We start from the raw sequence: 20,403 nt of genomic DNA on the forward strand, positions 1-20,403 counted from the left end.
AGAGTTCTAAAGGAACTGACAGAGGTCATTGCAAGTTCCCTAGCACAACTTTACAAGCACTTGTGGCACTCTGGTGAGGTACCAGAGGCCTGGAAAAGGGCCAACGTGGTCCCCATCTTCAAAAAAGGCAGGAAGGAGAACCCGGGAAACTATAGGCCAGTTAGTCTCACCTCGATCCTAGGCAAGCTGTTTGAGAAAATTATGCTGGCACACATCCAGGAGGGGCCAGCAGGGGACTGCATGCTTAGGGGCAACCAACATGGGTTCATCAGTGGCAGGTCCTGTCAGACCATCCTGGTGGCCTTTTACGATCAGATCACCAGATCATTAGACGCAGGGGTAGCAGTGGATATAATCTTCCTGGATTTCCGGAAGGCTTTTGACACTGTCTCTCACCCTGTTCTCATTAAGAAACTGGGGGGCTGTGGTGTAGACACCCACGCAGTCAAATGGGTCGCCAACTGGCTGGTGGGCCACACCCAGAGGGTGGTAGTGGATGGGTCCTTCTCAACCTGGAAGGACGTGGGCAGTGGGGTTCCGCAGGGCTCGGTCCTCGGGCCCGCACTGTTCAACATCTTCATCAGCGATTTGGATGAGGGGGTAAAAAGCACCCTGTTCAAATTTGCTGATGACACTAAGATGTGGGGGGGACGTGGGCACATTGGAAGGATGCAACAGGCTACAATCAGACCTGGACAGGTTACAAGGGTGGGCGGATGAGAATAGGATGGGCTTCAACACAGACAAGTGCAAGGTGATGCACCTCGGGAGGAACAACCGGCAACATACCTACAGGTTGGGGAACTCCCCTCTTGTCAGCAACGGAGGCGGAAAGGGATCTGGGGGTCATCATTGACTCTAAGATGAACATGGGTCGGCAGTGTGGGGAAGCAGTCAGGAAGGCCAACCGCACCTTGGCATGCATCCATAGATGCATCTCGAGCAGGTCCAAGGAGGTGATCCTTCCCCTCTATGCGGCACTGGTCAGGCCGCAGCTGGAGTATTGCGTCCAGTTCTGGGCGCCACACTTCAAGAGGGATGTTGACAGCATGGAGAGGGTCCAGAGGAGGGCCACTCGTATGATCAGGGGACAACAGGGCAGGCCCTATGAGGATAGGCTGCGGGACCTGAACCTGTTCAGCCTCCAAAAGAGAAGGCTGAGGGGGGATCTTGTGGCCTGTTGTAAACTAGTGAGGGGGGATCAGAAGGCATTGGGGAAGTCCCTGTTTCCCCGAGCACCGCCAGGAGTGACCAGGAATAACGGTCACAAGCTGGCAGAGGGTAGGTTTAGGTTAGATATCAGGAGGCGCTACTTCACAGTCAGGGCGGCTAGGGTCTGGAACCAGCTTCCAAGAGAAGTGGTGCAGGCTCCTACCCTGGGGGGTGTTTAAGAGGAGGTTAGATGAACATCTTGCTGGGGTCATTTGACCCCAGTATTCTTTCCTGCCATGACAGGGGGTTGGACTAGATGATCTGCTCAGGTCCATTCTGACCCTAGAAACTATGAAACTATGAATTGATTCGGAAAAAATTGGCAATTTGGACATAGACACAGTTTTAAATGTTTTTTCTACATACCTCTAGGTAGCAGGCAGCTCGTGAATGCTGCAATACTGGGGAGCATGGAGTGTCCCACAGAAGTGTGGGGGGCTCACCAGCGTGCTTGGTAGCAGACCTGGAAGTGGACCAGAAGCATTTCTAGTCCACTTCTGTGTCTGCCAGAGAGTGTGCTGGAGGGCCCCCTGCACCTCCCCCCCCCCAGCTCAGTGACTGATGCCTCCTGGGTCTAGGGGGGCACCCCGGGTCCCCCCATCGCTGATTGCTGAGCTGGGTGGGTGCGGGGGGTGGGGTCCCCCAGCACGCTGCCCAGTGGACCCAGAAGTAGACTGAAAGTACACAAGCATTACAAGACACACCTGTTACTTCAAGGTATATAGAAAAAACATTTAAAGCTGTGTTTATGTCCAAATTGCTGATTCTGAGAATCAGCATCAGATATTCAGATTTGGATTCAGCTGAACTGAATCAGGGACAGTAATCTGAATCAATGAATCGAATCACTGTCCTCGATTCAAGCCAAATCTGAATCCAAATTGAATAGAGCCCACTTCACATGCCCCTATCTTGCAGTGTCCCAAAGCCCTTTGAGATACTGCAAGAGGCACATGTGGGAACAAAAAAATGTTCCCTGCACTTCAAATTCGCAGCCCAGAGCCGATGGGCTATGGGGCCAGGTGGGGCAGCAATCCAGAGGGCTGGGGTCACGTGGCCCTGCAGGGGTGGGGCACATGAGGCCTGTAGGGGAGTGGTAGCCCCTGTGGCGGCCATGTGACCCCTCTTGTGGGGGCTGTCGCCCCTTTTGGGGGTGCTGTGGCCCCTGTCAGGGGGGCTGTAGCCCTGGGGTGGGAGGCAGTCCATGAGCTGTGCAGAGGGGCTGCACCCTGTAGGGGACAGGGGACCCACCCCTCCTGAGCAGCCCCCCTCACAGTCCACCCACAATCCACCCACACCTACCCACACACCCCATAGCCCCCCACATCCCTCCACAGCCCTCCACATCCCCTCACCCCTCTTCCCACCCCACTTCTGCAAACCCTACATCCTCCCAGCACACACCCTGTGTGCCCAGCTGCCAGACAGGATAAGACCTGCTGGTAGGAGTTGTGGCTGCAGGGGAAGCTGTCCCCACATCATGGTTAGTGAAGGGTTTGAGGGATCTCTAACTGCTCTATGGTAAGAAAACCAAAGGCAAACAGCAAAACATATAGGTATTTAGAAATCATTTTATTACAGTGATAGAGAGACTGGTAGGCTTCTAAATTGCTTTAACATTGTGTACATATATCAATAAAACATTGCCCAAATGATCTCTGGTTCTCGCACGCTCTATATATATATAGTGGTCTTTTGCTTTAATTTTGGAGGAACATGGATTTCGGGGTATTTTACAGAGTGACTTTGGGATTTTTTTATCAGGGATTTTTCAGTTTTCCAATAGGGAACACCAGAATTCCTGCTAGGGAGGACCCTGCCTGCTCAGAGCTGGCACCTTGGACCTAGCTGGAGGTGGCTGACCTTCTGGCCAGTTGTGGCCAGGAGGTCATGCTTTGACAATTCAAAGCAGGCCACCACACTAGGAACATCCGGTTGATAGCTGTCCAGATGGCCGGGCAGGGGCATGCATGGCAGTAGTGCCTCACAGAGGCCAGCTCTGCAGCCACAGCCCACTGGCATCTGGCCCAGAGGGGCAAATGCCTCTACTGGCTGCGCAGTCCCCATCCAGGTCTGGCAGGCGTGCAGCAGGTCACAGCCAGCCAGCAACGCCCCACTGCACTGCCAGACTGCTGCAGTGGGTAGAGGGTGCAGGGAACTCTAAGGCTGCTTTAGCAGTCCAGGTGGTACAAGGGGTAGTGTCCCCAGGTACCAATTGGCTGGGCTGCAGAAGCTTCTGAGAGTGAGTAGCCCTGAGCTACTTGCCAGGGCAGGTGTTTGTACTGATAGGGCCAGGACAGGGCCGCTTTTTACATTTCTGGGGCCAGCACAGGTGCTGGCCTCAGGCTATAGTTCCCCCTGGCTGCAGATCTTGGAGGAGCCAGGCAGGGTTATTTTTGTCCCCAGTAGTGCAACTTGCACCACACCAAAGTGCATATCCAGGCACCTGCACTGAGGCAAAAATCGCTGGCTCAGATTTGACTGCTCCTATTTGAGCTGCTGCAAGCACAAGTGCCTGCTCCTGTAGAGAGCAACAGACCAGACACAGCAAACCTTCTCTGACCGTCTCCCGCCTGCACAGGTGTGACTTGCCAAGAGGCCTGGTGAGCAGGGGCAGGACTAGGAGCTGCTGTAGCTGCAAGTTGCCACTAGAAGGCTGGTGAGCCAGGACAGGCTTCTATCCCTGGTCGATGAGCAAGAGTATGTGACAACCTGGGAAACTGACTGCAACTTGGGCGGCACATTTGTGGAGAGTGTCCCACCTTAATGGAACAGAAGCTGGGTAGTGCAGATCAGAGATAATCCTGCCCTGGAGTGACTGTCTCTTTGCACTGCATAATAAGTGCTTAAAACCACTTTAAAGTGTTAATGTGCTGACAATCCAGGGCCCCAGGAGCCACCCAAACTTAGTATAACAAGGCCCTAAGTGACTCAGAAGTCTTAACCCCACTTCAGATCTTAATTGTGAGAGGTAAGGATTGTAAGTAGTGCTGGCTGGGAATTTTTCTATTCAACATTTTCCTTTTCCCACTAGAAAATGCTGATTCATCAAAATGAAAACTCTTTAGCGAGTGTTACCAAGTCAGTAATAATTTAACCGGGAAGATTTCTGAGTGTTACAGTGAACTATCTGATCAACAGGGATCCTGGTTTTCTTCGATAAAAAAAATTCCCCAATTTTCAGATTAAAAAAGCAACCTAAAATCCACATTTTTCTTTGATTTAAAATGAAGCGGCACTAGATATACATATAGTGGTGTATCATTTTGGTCATGGAAAAATGTTGATTTTGAGTTACTTTTTTCAAACCAAAAATTATCAGAAAAAAACTGCTGATCAAACTAAGAGAGAATGGGAACCCCCAATAGCTACAGCCAGTGGTTAGAATGTAGGGCACTCATCTCAGATGTGGTTAGGATGTAGGGCACTCATCTCAGATGTATATACATTTTGTCCTCGGTGGACTCTTGGCTTATCCTTCTCATTGCCTGCTGCCACTGCTTTCTACTACTATAGCAAGTAAGAAGTCCACGTGACCTATGAACCCACTTTATCCTTAAGTCTTCCTGTGTCTGCCCAAGTGGCAAAGAAGACTTTTTCATCCATATGCCAGTCCATATCCGACTGAAAGTGGTGGTTTTTGGTTTTTGTTGTTTTTTGCAATAGTATAAGAAGGTAATACACTAATGTGATCTTTTCTTTTTTTTCAGTGGGGTCTGCTTTTCTATGGGATGGTTTATAAGTAATGGGCCAGATCATCAGCTGGTGATTTTTTTTAAAGCTGTGATGTTCTGCTGTTTTCTGAGAAGCTGGCTATATATATATATATTTTCACGTACACTCAACATCATATGATCTATGCGAGAAAGTGAAAATATAAATAAAACGGCTGTTGTCTGATGTTACTTTCATCTTCATGCACTATTGTATTCAGGAAACACAACAGGGCACTGGGGAAGATACTTGGAGAGACTACTTAGAGTCAAGCTATTTTAGTGCTATATGTCAGCATATTAGCACAATAGAAGGGTAGACAGAAGGAAGTGGTAAAGAGGAGAGATGGGAATGAGAGGAGAGATAAAAGGAACTGGGGGATGTGGATGAGAAAAGGGTGGCAGTAGAGATAGGGAAATTGCAGACAATGAATGAAAGAACAAGAGGAGGTAAGAACAATAGAGAAACAGCAGATGTATGGAGGGAAAAAGAAAGGCAGGAAAGGAATTATAAAAGGAAGAAAAATGCATCCTGAGAGAAAGCAGCAGCACACTTAATCATTCATAGGCAGACAGTGCTGCTCCAAGGAAGAAGAAAGAAAAAAAGAAACCCCCAAGTCAAACAAAGACTGAAAAGAATGACTTTGGATTAAGAGGAGATGGGCAGGGCATTTAAATGTCTCAACTGTGTAGCTATGTTTTTTTGTTTTGGGGGGAGGTGGTTTTTGTTTGTTTTGTGTTTTTTGTTTGTTTCTTGTATTTAAATACATTTCCCAGGGAAAAACCGTCTCTGGCTCCTGTGCTCTCAGCCGGAAGGGTTGGCATGCCATACCTCTAGCAAATCAGTATTTCCATATATGCCCATGCCCCAAAGAGATGGAAAGGTTTTAGTGAGCAAGATGGCATGACATTTTTCCTTAAAATCTTCTTGGAAAAGGTGAGCAGGCAAGCTGTGTGCCAATGCAATGCCAACCAAAACAGCTGTCTAAGGCTGCCATAGCATGTCTCTTGTCTTCCTGTGAATTGCACCCAGTAACAGTGCCTGCCTGAAGCGCTGTGAAAGTGGGCAGGCTATTTAAACATGAGTGAGCCTGCTAAATACCATGTGTCTTTTAAAATCAGAGATGCAGACTGTGTGGGATAAAAGTATTGATAACTCTCTCTTACAAGTTCAGGAATGGGACTTGACTATTTTTGTATAAAGTTTCTGATTCTTAATGTGGCCTAGAGGGACACAGAGGCATAGACAAGCAAAAGGACTCCAAGTTATTAATTATGAATAATTAATTTTACAAAGAAAGCAATATGCAACAGCAGGCAGTAACAGTGGTACTTCAGTTAGCACTTGTTCCTCCCTCAGAGAATTTTCAGCAGGGATTACAGTTTCTCTGAGGTCTAGTCCCCAGTGTGTAACTCTGCTCTCTAGGTGACCTGAAATAAGATTTTCTTTTTCACAGCTTGACACTCTATATCAAAGTCTTACTTTACTTTTTAGAACGTGTCAGTGTAATTTGAAAAAGAGCTCAGCATTGTTCTTACTCTGCTGTCATTGAATCGATCGTTATTTCACCATTAATACCAAGCGGAACAGAATTTAAATCATTGTTCAATACTTTTGAAAATCCCACCCAGTCCTTAACTCTTCATAATATAGTGAAAACTTTATAAACAGCTGAAAATGGGGTCTTTTAATAGGCAATGCCCAGCAACCTTGGTATAGATTCTGCTACCTATAATAGACAAAAGTCACACACGTGCACACACAATGGAAGAAAAGAAGTCCAATACATTGTCAGGAAGTAAATGAGAAGAGTAGTCCAGACAGCTGAAGCAAATGCATGGAAACAGAAATAGACAATGAAGTGGGGGGGAAAGAATCTAAAACGAAATGAGTCTCATTTTAAAAAAAAATCAGCAATCTAGGGATGAGAAGAATGATGGGAAAGAAAACTAGCAAGCATGCAAAATAAGTTTTAAAACATTGAGGAAAATATAGAAATAATTTAAGAAGATCGTTAGTGTAAGGTAACTGTGGCAGGCTCATGGCAGCACCAGCATCCAGGTGGCCAGTCTGTGGGGAAATTGGCCAGCACCATGAGGCCAGGAGGGGCCTGTGAAATGGCCCAGCCCTGAAGGGCTCCCAAGATAGAAGGAGCTCCTTAGCTGTAGCTTGGGGTGGGGAAGAGGGGGCACCAGAAGTGTTATCTGATACCCTCTCTGCAGCCAGAACAGAACCAGCAAGGCCCACCAGAAGATGGTTGCTGGATAATGCTGCCAGAGCCCAATCTGTAGGGGAAAGTCCTTTGCAGGGCCTGGAAATATGCTTGCCTATGGCAGAAGAGTCAGGGATCCTTCCTGAGGCAGGAGCCCCTGCCAAACCGGAAAAGCCTCAGACAGCTGGAAACCTGTGGAAGAGGGAGCAGGTATCAGCGCAGGAGCTACAACCAATGAGGCAGGGGACACATACCTGATCAAGCAACCACTTGCTCACTGTGATGCTGACAGGTAGTCTGAGGGCAGCCAGGATGGGAGGCGGGCTGTCCCAGAAGAACTTGTGGGATCCACCAAGACAGGGAACTTGTCGGGTGCCCCCGGGACTCAGTGTGTCATGTACGAGCAAGCCCAGAGTCAGATATTCCTGCAAGGGCAGTGCCAGCCTTGCAGGGCCCAAGCAAGCATGAGGGAATAGTTCCTGAACAGTGCAGCTCATGGCTGGGTGCCTATAGGTCTAAGGTGATGGCCCATCTGGAGCATCCCTGCACCTGGGGAAGTGTGCAGGAGCCGGGTAGAATACTTTCTGCTGAGCCTAGAGCATGGAATTGAAAGGATTAGAGGTGGGGAGCATCGTTGCCTTGCTCACCTGCACCATCAAAGCATCTTGTGTTCAGTTATACTTAAGTTGTACATTCACTAAGGCAGGAGAGCCTGGCCATATTCCTGCGAAGAACAGTGTGGGTAGGAGCTCCTAGGGAACAAACGGCGCCAGCACCCTGTTCCAGAGCTGATCAACTTGAAGCAGACAGCCTGAGTGGGAAGGGGTGAGGTGCAGTGGAGGAGGAGCCTCACAGAAGATATACCGGCAGAGGCCCTGGGACCAAAGAAAACAAACACTGCACACCTCCAGGTAACCTTAAATAACACCAAGTCATGGCAGACAAGTAGGCCTCAGGGTAGCATCCAGGTGGACAGGACATGACAGTAATGATTGTTTATGAAAAGAGGAAGCAAAAAGTGGATTCATGTAGATTTTGATTTTTGAAATAGATGTACCAGCTTATACTGCACTGTAGCAGAGAGATACCTGAGCAAACTTTTAACAAGCTAGTTCAGGGTAGCAGCAGTGTACCTGCCTGAGATGCTCACATTGAGATGCGTGTTGCTTAAATATAGACTGCTTCCAGTACATGCGACAATAGCCTATTTAAAGTTAACTAGCGTCTCTCCCGCTGTACTGTAGATTACAAGGTGGGCAGGCTAATTTGTGGAGGAAAGTTGTATCTTATACTTGAACATGTGATAACCACCCTAAGATTTAATTTAACACTTTTTAAGTGCAATTAAAACACAAGCAGTTCAGCATGTGTTAAGTGCCGTCCTGGTATTGCAAAGCTGTTCCCTTTAAGGTGAGGATAATCTGTTACCACGTATAACATTAATAGGTCACTACACTCCAATGATTTGCAGCTCTTGCAAGTGAATGTGTGGCAAGGCCTTTATGCTGTTTTACAGCCTGTAAAAGCAAGATGCTGAAAAAGGAGAGCATGAGGACACAATATTCTAAATAGAAAGCTTGCGCCTGTCTGTGGGTAACTAGGGGACTTCATGTCCCAAGACATGGTCAATGAGACATCTTTAATGACTAATGAAGTTATGCCAAATATTAAAATAAACTAATATGATGGACATCCTATTCAGAGTTATTTTTCTCCACTCATGCATTTACCCATTGATGTTCCTCTTTGGCAGCTACACTAATAAATAGCTATTCACATCCCTAAGACTTTGTGACTGGACGTCAGCATTTAAAAATTAAATACATGAAATGAATTCTAGCGACTCTTCTCCTATCCCCATCCCCATCTCCTGCTGGTACTACTTTTGAAAATAATTTTCTCACATCTTCTCTTTAACATCTCACCAAAAAGAGAATCTCAACCTTAAGCTGACTAATGTTCATAACAAGCAGATTTCAAAGTGTGTGTGTGCGAAGGTTGGGGGGGGCCGGGGAGGCAGAATCCTCATAGACTAGACAATTATAGTCATACTTCAAGAAATTCCTGAAGTGCAATGGAGAAACTAAACATTAAATTATAAGAAAATGTTATTTTTTGAGATTAGACATTGGAAAAGGAACATGATTCTGAAAAGTGAGGAACTTACAGAAATGACTGCAAAATTAATGTGTGAGATATGTGATGCAAGGAATAATGGAAAAAAAATCCTATCAACTTTGCACTGCCACCTGCAGAAAAATAAAGTAAATTAATTACCAAGATTTATAACCTGTTCACTTTTTTCCTGTGAAAAGTCTCCTTAGATGCACTAAATGATTTGAAATCAATGGGATTACAAACAGGGCTAAAGAAAATAATAAACTAAAAAAAAAGAAGTCTACTGAAATTGTTATTATATGCACACATTAAGAATTGCTGACACTAATGTTTTATTAATTCCCAGATTATATCTCTCCTGACTAACCAGGCAGTGCTCCCATATCATCTTTTTTTTAATAGTTTTTTTTAATAGTTTTTCATCAGGATTTTTCTACCCTGGTTCCTTAATGGGCATGTTCCCTTTTGATTGGTATTGGTTGCTTCTACTAAAGGTTGGATGATTTCCTTTGTGTCTCAAAGAAGCTGGGGAGTTCTGTACAATTTAAATTGCTGACTTTTGCTGGCTTTGGTATAAGGATTGGTTCATTTTCTCTGTACTGGAGTTATCTTAACCAGTATAGCTGTAGCAAAATTATTTGAGAGAAGAATTGTCTCTTTGTCTTTGGATCAATACTGGTTTCCTGACCTTCTGCAGATAATTTCTTTGAGAGGTTTTTGATGAACTTGTATGAATACCTGTTTATTTCCTGTCAACAGTATCTCAGGTGTAAGATACAGATTTAGAAATTAATGCAGAGGTAAGGGACACATTGGTCAAAAATAGACAGATGGTGCTAATGGAAGAATAAACAAGACTGAAGAGGTTAGGTAGTCAGGAGGGATACATAGCTTAAGAAAGCCAGAGAAAGGTTAGATTTGGAATTAAATAGGAGAATTAGTTGACAGAGAAAATACACTTGAGAGAAAGGTATAAACTACTGGAGATTTGAGGCAGAGAAATAATAGGAGAGTAATTAGGATCAAGAGAATGGAAATACAATGAGACTGAATGGTACAAAAATGCTAATGCGCTTCATTGATTGAAGAAGTTACAGGACTTTTCCTGATAGGGGCAAGTCACCCTGATAGATGAGGTAACACCCCCAGTATGAAATACCAGAGTCTTTTAACATGATGTGATGGTTGACTGATAGTCTCATACAGGCTTGAAAACAATTAGGTAGATGTTTGGATCTGGGCATAAATTACAGAAATTTTAAAAAATGGACACCTTTCACTGTCCTCTGAGGACAGGCTAGCAGATGACAGAAGAACTGCAGATCGTTCAAGACCTTATCCTGCCAATCTTGGGCATATTAGATAGTAGGTGCAAAAGCAGCAGCATTCTGCAGCCCTGTAATAGTGCCAAAGAGGTCCATTCAAACAATTGGGAGCAGCCTTTTTCATAGAAATGCAAAACTTTAGAACTCTTGGTTCAGAGATGATACCTTTTGTTAGACCAACTAAGAAACCACACACAAAAAAATCTTTTTCTGCGAGCTTTCAGGCTCACATGCCCTTTCTCAGGCTCAGGGGAAATTAAAGATGGTAAAAAGTCCCCATAGGTAGGAAATAAACTTCATTTTTGCACAGAGGAGGCTGATCCTTTGGGTCCATGACAGTGTCTTTGTGAGTTGCTCCTTGATGAGCAGATAAGGCGGAGCCCTGGTGGTGTCAGATGGCAGACAGGCAGGGAGGTGTTGGAGTCTTTCTTGTTGTTTAGCAATGAAGTTTAAATCCAAAATTTTCATCTTGTCATATTGAGACCTGATTGTCAATGTAGTCAGCTCAATAGAAGCGTTGACTTGGAGTGTAGCTGTTTGCAAAAGAAGTAAAAAAATATGTTCAGATCCATAAAAAATGGAATGGAGTACATTGGCCAGAACTCATCACCAGTGCAATATATTAGTTATTACTTGGCCTTAAACCTGCCTTCTACTGCCTGCTTAAGTGGGGCCAAATAGTTGTGGACACCTGATACAAAATTACAGTGTTTTTCTTTAAATGTGTGCATCTCTTGACCTGTTGTGTCCATTGTTAATGTCACATCTCATTGCTTTGCATTGTCCTTGTTGGACTCCTAAAATGGTAATTTAATAAAGGAAGGTGATATGAATCATCAAGGAACAATTTGAATTATAATCTGTAGATAGTTCATTATGCACACATTTCTTGTGAGATCCTTAAATCAGCAGGGCTTCTTAATCAGAGACTTAAAAATTTTGCCTGTAATAACTAAAGACTTGACCCATAAATCAGCAGATAGGCCAGCAGGGGCAATTCTTGCTTCACGTTTTTCCTTGTGAGAATTAGACATGTAATTACCAGTAAGGTCACAAAAAAGGGAACAAAAACCTGTAATGCAAAGTTGTTTTCTGAAGTATCAGCACTGTCAGCACTTTATGAAAATATAGAATCACGCAACAGAAGATGGAAATGTGGATGTGTGGTGTCAGTTCAATAAAATTTTACTATGACAAGTGTACAGCTGTTGACAAAGCAGATAGACCAGCAGGGTTTCTGTGAAAAGGTGGCAATATTTGCAAATTAGGCCTCATGGGTTTTTTGTTTTCAAAGGTAGGTAATATCTGCCTGGGGTGTGGCTTCACTCTTTTTGTAGACTTTTATTAATAATGACTAAGATGAAGTTTGAATGTTTTTATCATCATCACTCATGATACAGGGGTATAGTTTGTAGCCATGCTGGTCTAAGGACATAGGCAGACAAAGTTCTTTGGGTAAATCTGCTATCTTTTATTAGACCAACTCGTATAGTCAGAAAAATTCTTCTTTGTAAGCTTTTGGGTATACATACCCTTTGTCAGGCTGAGGAAGCATCTGCAGTTGGTGTCTGCTCTTTCTGGATGGCATGGTAAAAAAGCCAGAGGCTGGTATGTGTGCAAGAAAGCCAGTCGGTGCATATGTTCCTCACTGACTGACTTCCTTGCATGTATACCAGCCTCTGGCTTTTTTACTACTCACGCCATTCAGGAAAAGCACACACCAACTGCAGATGCTTCCTCAGCCTGATGAAGGGAATTTATACCTGAAAGCTTCCAAAGAAGAATTTTTCCAACTCTTTGAGTTGGCCTAATAAAAGATACCAGATTTACCCAAAGAATCTTGTCCATTTTATAATCTCTTACATTGCAGTGCAGAAAATGTACAAGGATGTTCTGCTATTAGGTAGACTTAACAAGAAGAATACAATTGCATGCTAAATTACCCAAAGAACCATGCCCACCAGCCTCAGTCTGATCTGGTCCCACAATGCTATTCCAATCTTGTGCTTGTTTTTAAACCAGGCTGCTTCTCATGTGGAATTTTATCTGGTTGATCTAGTAATAAGGGCCAATATGTTACTTTTAACAAGAGCAAAAATGTGAGGAGCGCAAGTGTCATAAGATACAAATATAGTGAATTAGCCCACTGTACTACCTAGAATTATACAGTTGGAAGGGACTTTTGGAGCCATAGGGTGCAACCCTTTGCATGAAAATAAGCTCCTCCTCTTTTAATTGTATGTCAAATATTTGGGAAATATTGAGAAGTAATATGGATTTTAGAAAGCTGAGGAGAAAATATTAAAATATGGATGCCGAAGCCATGTTCCCAAATCTGGATAGAGGCCATAAAGACGTTTAAATAAAAATCCAGGTCCTAATCCATGTGGGTACTAATGATGTGGCCAGGAGAAGCCCTGATCACCTGATGATGGACTACCACGCTCTGGGGGGCGTGTTGAGGGAGATAGGTGCACAGGTGGTATTCTCCTCTGTCCTACCAGTGAGCGGATGTGGAAGACGACATGAGACCTGCATTACAGAGACCAACTGGTGGCTTCAGGAATGGTGTCTTGAGGCAGGCCTCGGCTTCTTAGACAACAACCTGCACATCACAATGAGAGACATGCTCCGGTGGAATGGGCTTCACCTTTCCCCCAAAGGTAAGCGTGTGTTCTCTTCTAGGTTGGCGGTTGGCGGATCTCCTCTGGCGGGCTTTAAACTAGACTCATCGGGGGAAGGGGAAGATGAGGGTGGAGGAAACCTTGGACCACTAAACCAAGTGGCCCCCACAAGTAAAGGCCACCCTAGACGGATGAGCAGAACAAATACCCAGGTAAGCAACAGGGGCCAGGACAATGCTGAGATTAGGGGGCCAGTGCACACAGCTTCAGGAGGCCTCAAATGCCTCTACACAAGTGCTCATAGTATGGGAAACAAGCAGGAGGAACTTACCCTCTTGCTAGCTGACACCAACCCAGACATAGTGGGGCTCACTGAAACGTGCTGGGACCCAGTGCATGACTTGATAGTGAATATCAAGGGCTATAGGCTGTACAGGAGGGACAGGACAAGGAGGAAAGGCGGGGGTGTGGCACTCTACATTAAGGAGGAATACACATCCTCACCAGGTAGCACAGAGTCTGAGGAGGGGCACACGGAAGTGCTCTGGGTTAGAATACAAGGTAGTCAAGGGGAAAGAGACTAAACGGTGGGGGTCTACTACAGACCACCCAACCAAGGGGAAGAGCTGGACCAGGAATTCTTAAGTCAGCTCACGGAGGTACTTAGGTCAAAGGACGTGGTCATCATGGGTGACCTGAACTTTCCAGACATCTGCTGGGAAGAGCAGTCAGCCAGGTCTGACTGCTCATGTAGGTTCCTAGCTGTAATGCAGGACCTCCATCTAACCCAGGAGGTGCACAGCTCCACCAGGGGAGATGCCCTGTTAGACCTGGTCTTGCCCACATGCGACGACCTGGTGAGGGGGCTGCGGGTGCTCAACCACCTGGGCAACAGCGATCATCACCTGCTGGAATTCACCATCCAGTGCAAGGTGGCAAAGGCCTGCGGCAAGGCAGCAGCCCTAGACTTCAGGAGGGTAGACTTCAGTGAGCCAAAGAGAATAGTCAGGGAAGCACTGAGGTACAGGGGGGAGGGGAGCCAGGTGTCCAAGAAGAGTGGTCAGTCCTTAAGGAGATGATGCTCCAAGCCCAAAGGGAGGTAATCCCAACACAGATCAAAGGGGGCAAGAGGGCGCAAAAGTGCCAATGGCTCACCAAAAACATCTGGGAATATCTCCTAGATACACCCAATGGAAGGGAGGGGCCATCACCAGGGAGGACTATACCACAGTTGCTCGGGGCTGCAGGGGGGCGGTCAGGAAGGCCAAGGCAGAGATGGAACTGGGACTAGCTACCTGGATCAAGGACAACAAGAAGTCCTTTTTTAAATATGTAGAGGGCAAAAAGAAGGTACTGGGTAACGTTTGGCTCCTGCAAGACACGCTAGGAAAGTTGGTCATCACACCAGATGGGAAAGCTAACCTATTTAATAACTTCTTTGCCTCCATTTTCCTGAGCAGGGACCGGATCAGCCCCACCACCGGGACCCCGTCAAGCCCCAGGGGAGGTGCACCCAAGCCAAGGGTCAGTGAGGATCTAGTCAGGGAACTTCTGGAGGGACTGGACATATTTAAATCAGGTGGTCCTGATGATCTCCACCCCAGAGTGCTGAGGGAATTAGCTGGGGTCATTGCAGGACCCCTGGCATGGCTTTATGAGCACTCATGGTGCTCTAGTGTGGTGCCAGAGGACTGGAAGAGAGCCAATGTGGTTCCCATCTTCAAAAAATGGAGGAAGGAGGACTCAGGAAACTATAGGCCAGTTAGTTTTACCTCAATCCTGGGAAGCTTTTTGAGAGAATTATTCTGGCCCATGTCCACAAGGGGCCAGCAGGGAAGATTTTGCTTAGGGGCAACCAACATGGGTTCATTAGAGGCAGGTCCTGTCAGACCAACCTGATGGCCTTCTATGACCGGATCACCAAATCCTTTGATGCAGGGGTAGCAGTGGACATAGTCTTTCTGGACTTTAGGAAGGCCTTCGACACTGTCTCTCACCCCATTCTCAGTAAAAATTAGGGGACTGTGGCATTGACACCTACACAGTCAACTGGGTCACTAACTGGCTGGAGGGCTGCACCCAGAGAGTGGTGGTGGATGGGTCTTATTCAGCCTGGAAGGACGTGGGCAGTGGGGTTCCGCAGGGCTCGGTCCTCGGGCCTGCACTGTTCAACATCTTCATCAGTGATTTGGACAAGGGGGTAAAAAGCACCCTGTTCAAATTCGCTGACGACACTAAGGGGCGGGGGATGTGGGCACACTAGATAGGAGGAATAGGCTGCAATCAGACCTGGACAGGTTACAGGGGTGGATGGATGAGAACAGGATGGGTTTCAACACTGACAAGTGCAAGGTGATGCACCTGGGGAGGAAGAATCAGCAGCATACCTACAGGCTGGGGCACTCCCTTCTCGTCAGTAGAGGCAGAAAAGGATCTTGGAATCATCACTGATGCCAAGATGAACATGGGCCGGCAGTGTGGGGAGGCAGTTAGGAAGGCCAACCGTACCTTGTCATGCATCCACAGATGCTTCTCGAGCAGGTCCAAGGAGGTGATCCTCCCCCTCTACGCGACACTGGTCAGGCCGCAGTTGGAGCACTGCGTCCATTTCTGGGCACCACACTCCAAGAGGGATGTGGACAACATGGAGAGGGTCCAGAGGAGGGCCACTCGCATGATTAGGGGCAGCAGAGCAGGCCCTATGAGGAGAAGCTACGGGACCTGAACCTGTGCAGCCTCCACAAGAGAAGGCTGAGGAGGGATTTAGTAGCCTGTTACAAACTAGTCAGAGGGGACCAGCAGGCATTGGGGGGAGTCCCTGTTCCCCTGAGCACTACCAGGAGTGACTAGGAATAACAGTCACAAGCTGGCAGAGGGTAGGTTTAGGTTAGATATCAGGAGGCGCTACTTCACGGTCAGGGCAGCTAGGGTCTGGAACCAACTTCCAAGCGAAGTGGTGCTGGCTCCTACCTTGGGGGTCTTTAAGAGGAGGCTAGATGTACACCTTGCTGGGGGCATTTGACCCCATTACTTTTTCCTGCCATGGCAGGGGGTCAGACTTGATGATCTGCTCAGGTCCCTTCCAACCCTCCCAAATATGAAACTGTTTACCAGTGCAGAGCACCAGCATCTGAAAGTCTCCAATGATATCAACCAGAGCTGCTGGATATTTAATGCTGCTGATTAATTAAATCAGTTCTTTAGGTACCTGAATAAGGACTTACGAGCCTTGTGTTAGATACTGATAGTGTTTTTCCCCTGGCACACTACAGTTACGTGTAACCCATGTTCAGGGAAACAAAGCATCTTTCATGCAGATGGAGTAAATGTTACTTGTAGGTATGGGAATTTGCTGATTAAGGAAGGGAGAATTCTGTGGAGAGTGCTCTTCTGGTTCCAGACCCTGCCCAAAACTGCAGAGAGCCTCTGTAGGGAATGCCACATAGCTGGTGGCACTGCACTCCTCCACAACCTCAGTTGGGTGTAGGTTTGTGTCCTTCCTCATGCAGAAGTGGTTGGGAGTGCTTAAGTCCCCTTGTATAGCGGCAATGTTGCCTTCCATGTTTTGTACAGCACAGAGAACACTCCTGTCTCTCCATAACTAGCAGCAGTAGTAGTAACAAATTAAGGTCAGCATTGCTAGCTTTCAGGAAGTGAATACACCTAAAGTTTCTAGTGCATGTTACTCTGGCACAAATAATTCAAATTTTCAAGGAGCTAAAATGAAATGAAGGGATGCCCTCCCTATTATACCCCTACCTCCATGCTCACACCGACACTCACATCCTTGGGGGTCTGTTGGAAGAAGTGAATATTTTAAAGCACTTCTAAAAGTTCAGGTTTTTTTCCATTTGGTCAGAAACTCCTAGCACTTTATAAGAGTGTTGGTGACGCTGGGCATAACCCTGGGTAACTCAGAGGGATGGAAGACCACGAGTGTTGAGGAAGTCCTTCTGCTCCAGGCTCAGAAGAGCCAAAGCCCCCCCTTGCCCAACCTTTGCAACCCTTTCTCTGGCGCCTGCAATCTCCTGTCCTTCTGGAAAGCAGGCGAGCTAAAACTGTTATCTGTGGAATGCAAGGGCACCGCTTGGAGAGAGAAAGGAGGGGGGAGGAGGGAAAGGGGGGCTAGCGGGTGGAAAATCACTGACAGTGAAACTGACTGGGGTATAAAGATCTCGCTGTTGCAGGATTAGGTGTGCAGGATTTGAGACAATACAGTCTCCCTGTGCCTTTTACTTGAGCTCAAATAAACTCTGTCTGCTTCTCCCCCAGTGTGTTTATTTGGCGCGACACACACCGGGCAACGAACCCAATTGTTGCCTCCCTTGGGCACCTTGTGCCGGCAACAAGGGGAAAAGGGAATTGTAAATTAATTTAAATTTATATCCGATATAAGTCAGGAGCTGGATGTAATTTGTTGTGGGAGGTCAGGTAGTCTGACATAATGATTCTAATTTAGCAGTGACTTTTTTCTTTTTTGCCTGCTACTTAACAAGCACTCCAACACAATGGCTTTGAAGAAATGAAAGATTTATTCCAAGGTCCAGTCAGAAGAATCAAGAAGCTTGTCCTTCTGGATATCATTAAACATAATGGATTTGTGGAGTGACCGTATGCTTGGTCAGAATGTAGCCATCATTTTAATAGATAGTATTCATCTCATATTGCCAGATGTTGGACGGAAGATGTTTTATACTTCACTAGATACAGGAAAAGTGACTCAGACCTTTGCAGTCTAATTAAAGATGGTGTGAAAGGTCTTACATTATCTCTGGGGCTATAGTGTCAAATGGGAGATAACTGTCCAAGAAGGAAAAGCCTAAAAGAGTAGGGGCAGTACAGTAAGCTGGCAGTGCCCAGATCTGAATTTCTTCACACTGAAGCTTAAACTGCTTCTTTCCACTCAGCAAAGGTATACATAATTTCCAAGGCTTTGTATCATTAAGTTTTTATACAATCTCAGGAAATTGAGTCAAATGCCACATATTTGCACTGTGCAGTATCTGAAGCAAGCAGCATCTCTCCCCTGGAAAAATTTTAAACTGATTAAAATAATTTCTAAATGTGCTTGCATGGTAGAGAGGGGTTTCAAGTGTGCTTGGGGTTCCGTACTTGGTACAACTCCTGATACATTTTCCTTTTCTTAAGCTTGTCATGTGAGATATTGGAAGCAGTGAAGTGTAGCACTTCTACCATAAAGGTGCACTGGACAAACCTTAGCTGATTAAGCTGCACAACACCGCTAAGAAGTAAAGTGTTATTAACACTGTTTGTTTTACTGCCAGGGAAAATGAGATGCACTTAATTTGTCATCTTGCTTCTCAACCTTGAACAGGTAGGGATGTATGTACATGTGCTACCACCTAGGGCAGGACAGGGGAGAAATTCATCAGTTGTAATGCTTTCTCTCCATCTCCACTGCTTCAGGGTGGTAGCAGCATGGTTCTTGGCCCTTCCTCATCACAAATAGATTACTAGTCCTCACATGTGAGGCCAGCTGTGGTAAAATGAATTGTGAACAGGGAGAGGAGGGGACTAGTCTCTGCCTACTCTCTCCTACCCTAATGTCTTCTGGTCATGGAGAGAAAATGCCCAGACTTCAAATGCCCAGATCTACACCTCCCTGCTCAGGTGTTTATCTTTGTCGGATGTGTTCTTAAAAGTCTCTCTTTGCTGACGACCGCACACAGGGAAGAACAGGACTGAGGAATGCTGTTACATCCAGTAAAATTAAATTGAGCCTTGTACCAGAGGTTATATCTAAGACTTGGACACAGTTACTCCTTAACCAATAACAAATGTGTTATGCCTTTAGCAGCACAATTCTAATACTGTAGTTAATTTAAAGCAATACAGCATGCTGACCACTCCAAGATATAATGGATGCATTGTCATCAGATGGCCAGTGTGAGGGGAAGTGAGTAGGGCCGGAGAAATTTAAACATGAAATACTTCACTCAGGTGCTGAGAGAAGCCTAGCTAGAGTGATGAGTGTATCACTGTCTTTTCATAGGGTGTGATCTGTCTGGACTGGTGGAGGGAGCACAATAACGAGTACCTTTGGCCCCAGAGAAGGGCAGCTGAAAGAGGACCGCAGACAGCAGAACAGGAAGACACCAGAGGTCTTCAGCTGACAGCATCCTGTGGACAACCACAGGGGAAGCAAGCTAGCCCACTGGCCAGGGTGGTCAGAGGACCACTGAAAAAAACCAGGATGCATCACACTGAGGGAGCCAATCAAGGACGACTGGGTGGAAACTGGAGTGGCAAATACTGGTGAGAAGCTGGCAAGGAGAGGGGAAGAGCTGCCACCGTGACTGGATCTGGGGGTTCAATGGCATAGCTCCCTTTCTTTTTTCTTGGACTTCTTTTTTTTTCCCCTTCTTTTTGTTTGTGTTTTCCTTTTCTGATCTTCGCTCTTCTCGTGCCATACTGGGGAAAGGGCAAGGGGGAAGCTGTCTCCTTGCAAGACCCCTGTTGGCCCAGCTCTGAGGAGCCAACCCAGAGGGGAAGGGGGAACAGATGTTTGGGACAGAACATTAGTTTTGTGCAGGAGCATTTTGATTTGATCCAAACCCCACAAATGGGGAGGAATTGATTCGAGTTAAATTATCCTACTGACTTTAAAGGAACTGATCTCGATTGATTGACTCATGCACCAGTAAGGAATTGATTGAAGTTGATTGTTCATGGACCTCAAGAATGAACTGATCTAAATGTGGTTGACCCACGAACTTGTAAGGGACTGACTTAAATCATGGCCTTATGAAGCCTGGATGAATTGATTCAAACTTATAGACACTATCATTCAGTAAGCCAGAGACCAACTGCCAGCAACACATCCAATCGACACAAGATCAAGACCGAGATGTGTACCATTCTTTGGGAAGTGGTAATGTTGGAGGTAAGGATGGACACACACACACACACACACACACACACACACACACACACACACACACACACACACACACACACACACACACACACACACACACACACACACACACACACACACACACACACACACACACACACACACACCCCCCCCCGCCAGGCACAGCAGGGGAGAGAAGAACTTCAGAGGTTGGTGGTTCCAGCAGGGCACTCGTAGTGCCTGACACTTTAAGGACTGGGCCAGGGAGGGGCAGGTGCCTGATTGGGTGGCCATTTTAAGGCCCAGCTCCCTGAGCTGAGG

This window comes from Crocodylus siamensis, chromosome 1, assembly GCF_052110815.1.
Source record: "Crocodylus siamensis isolate JL-2025a chromosome 1, ASM5211081v1, whole genome shotgun sequence".
Taxonomy (NCBI): Eukaryota; Metazoa; Chordata; order Crocodylia; family Crocodylidae; genus Crocodylus; species Crocodylus siamensis.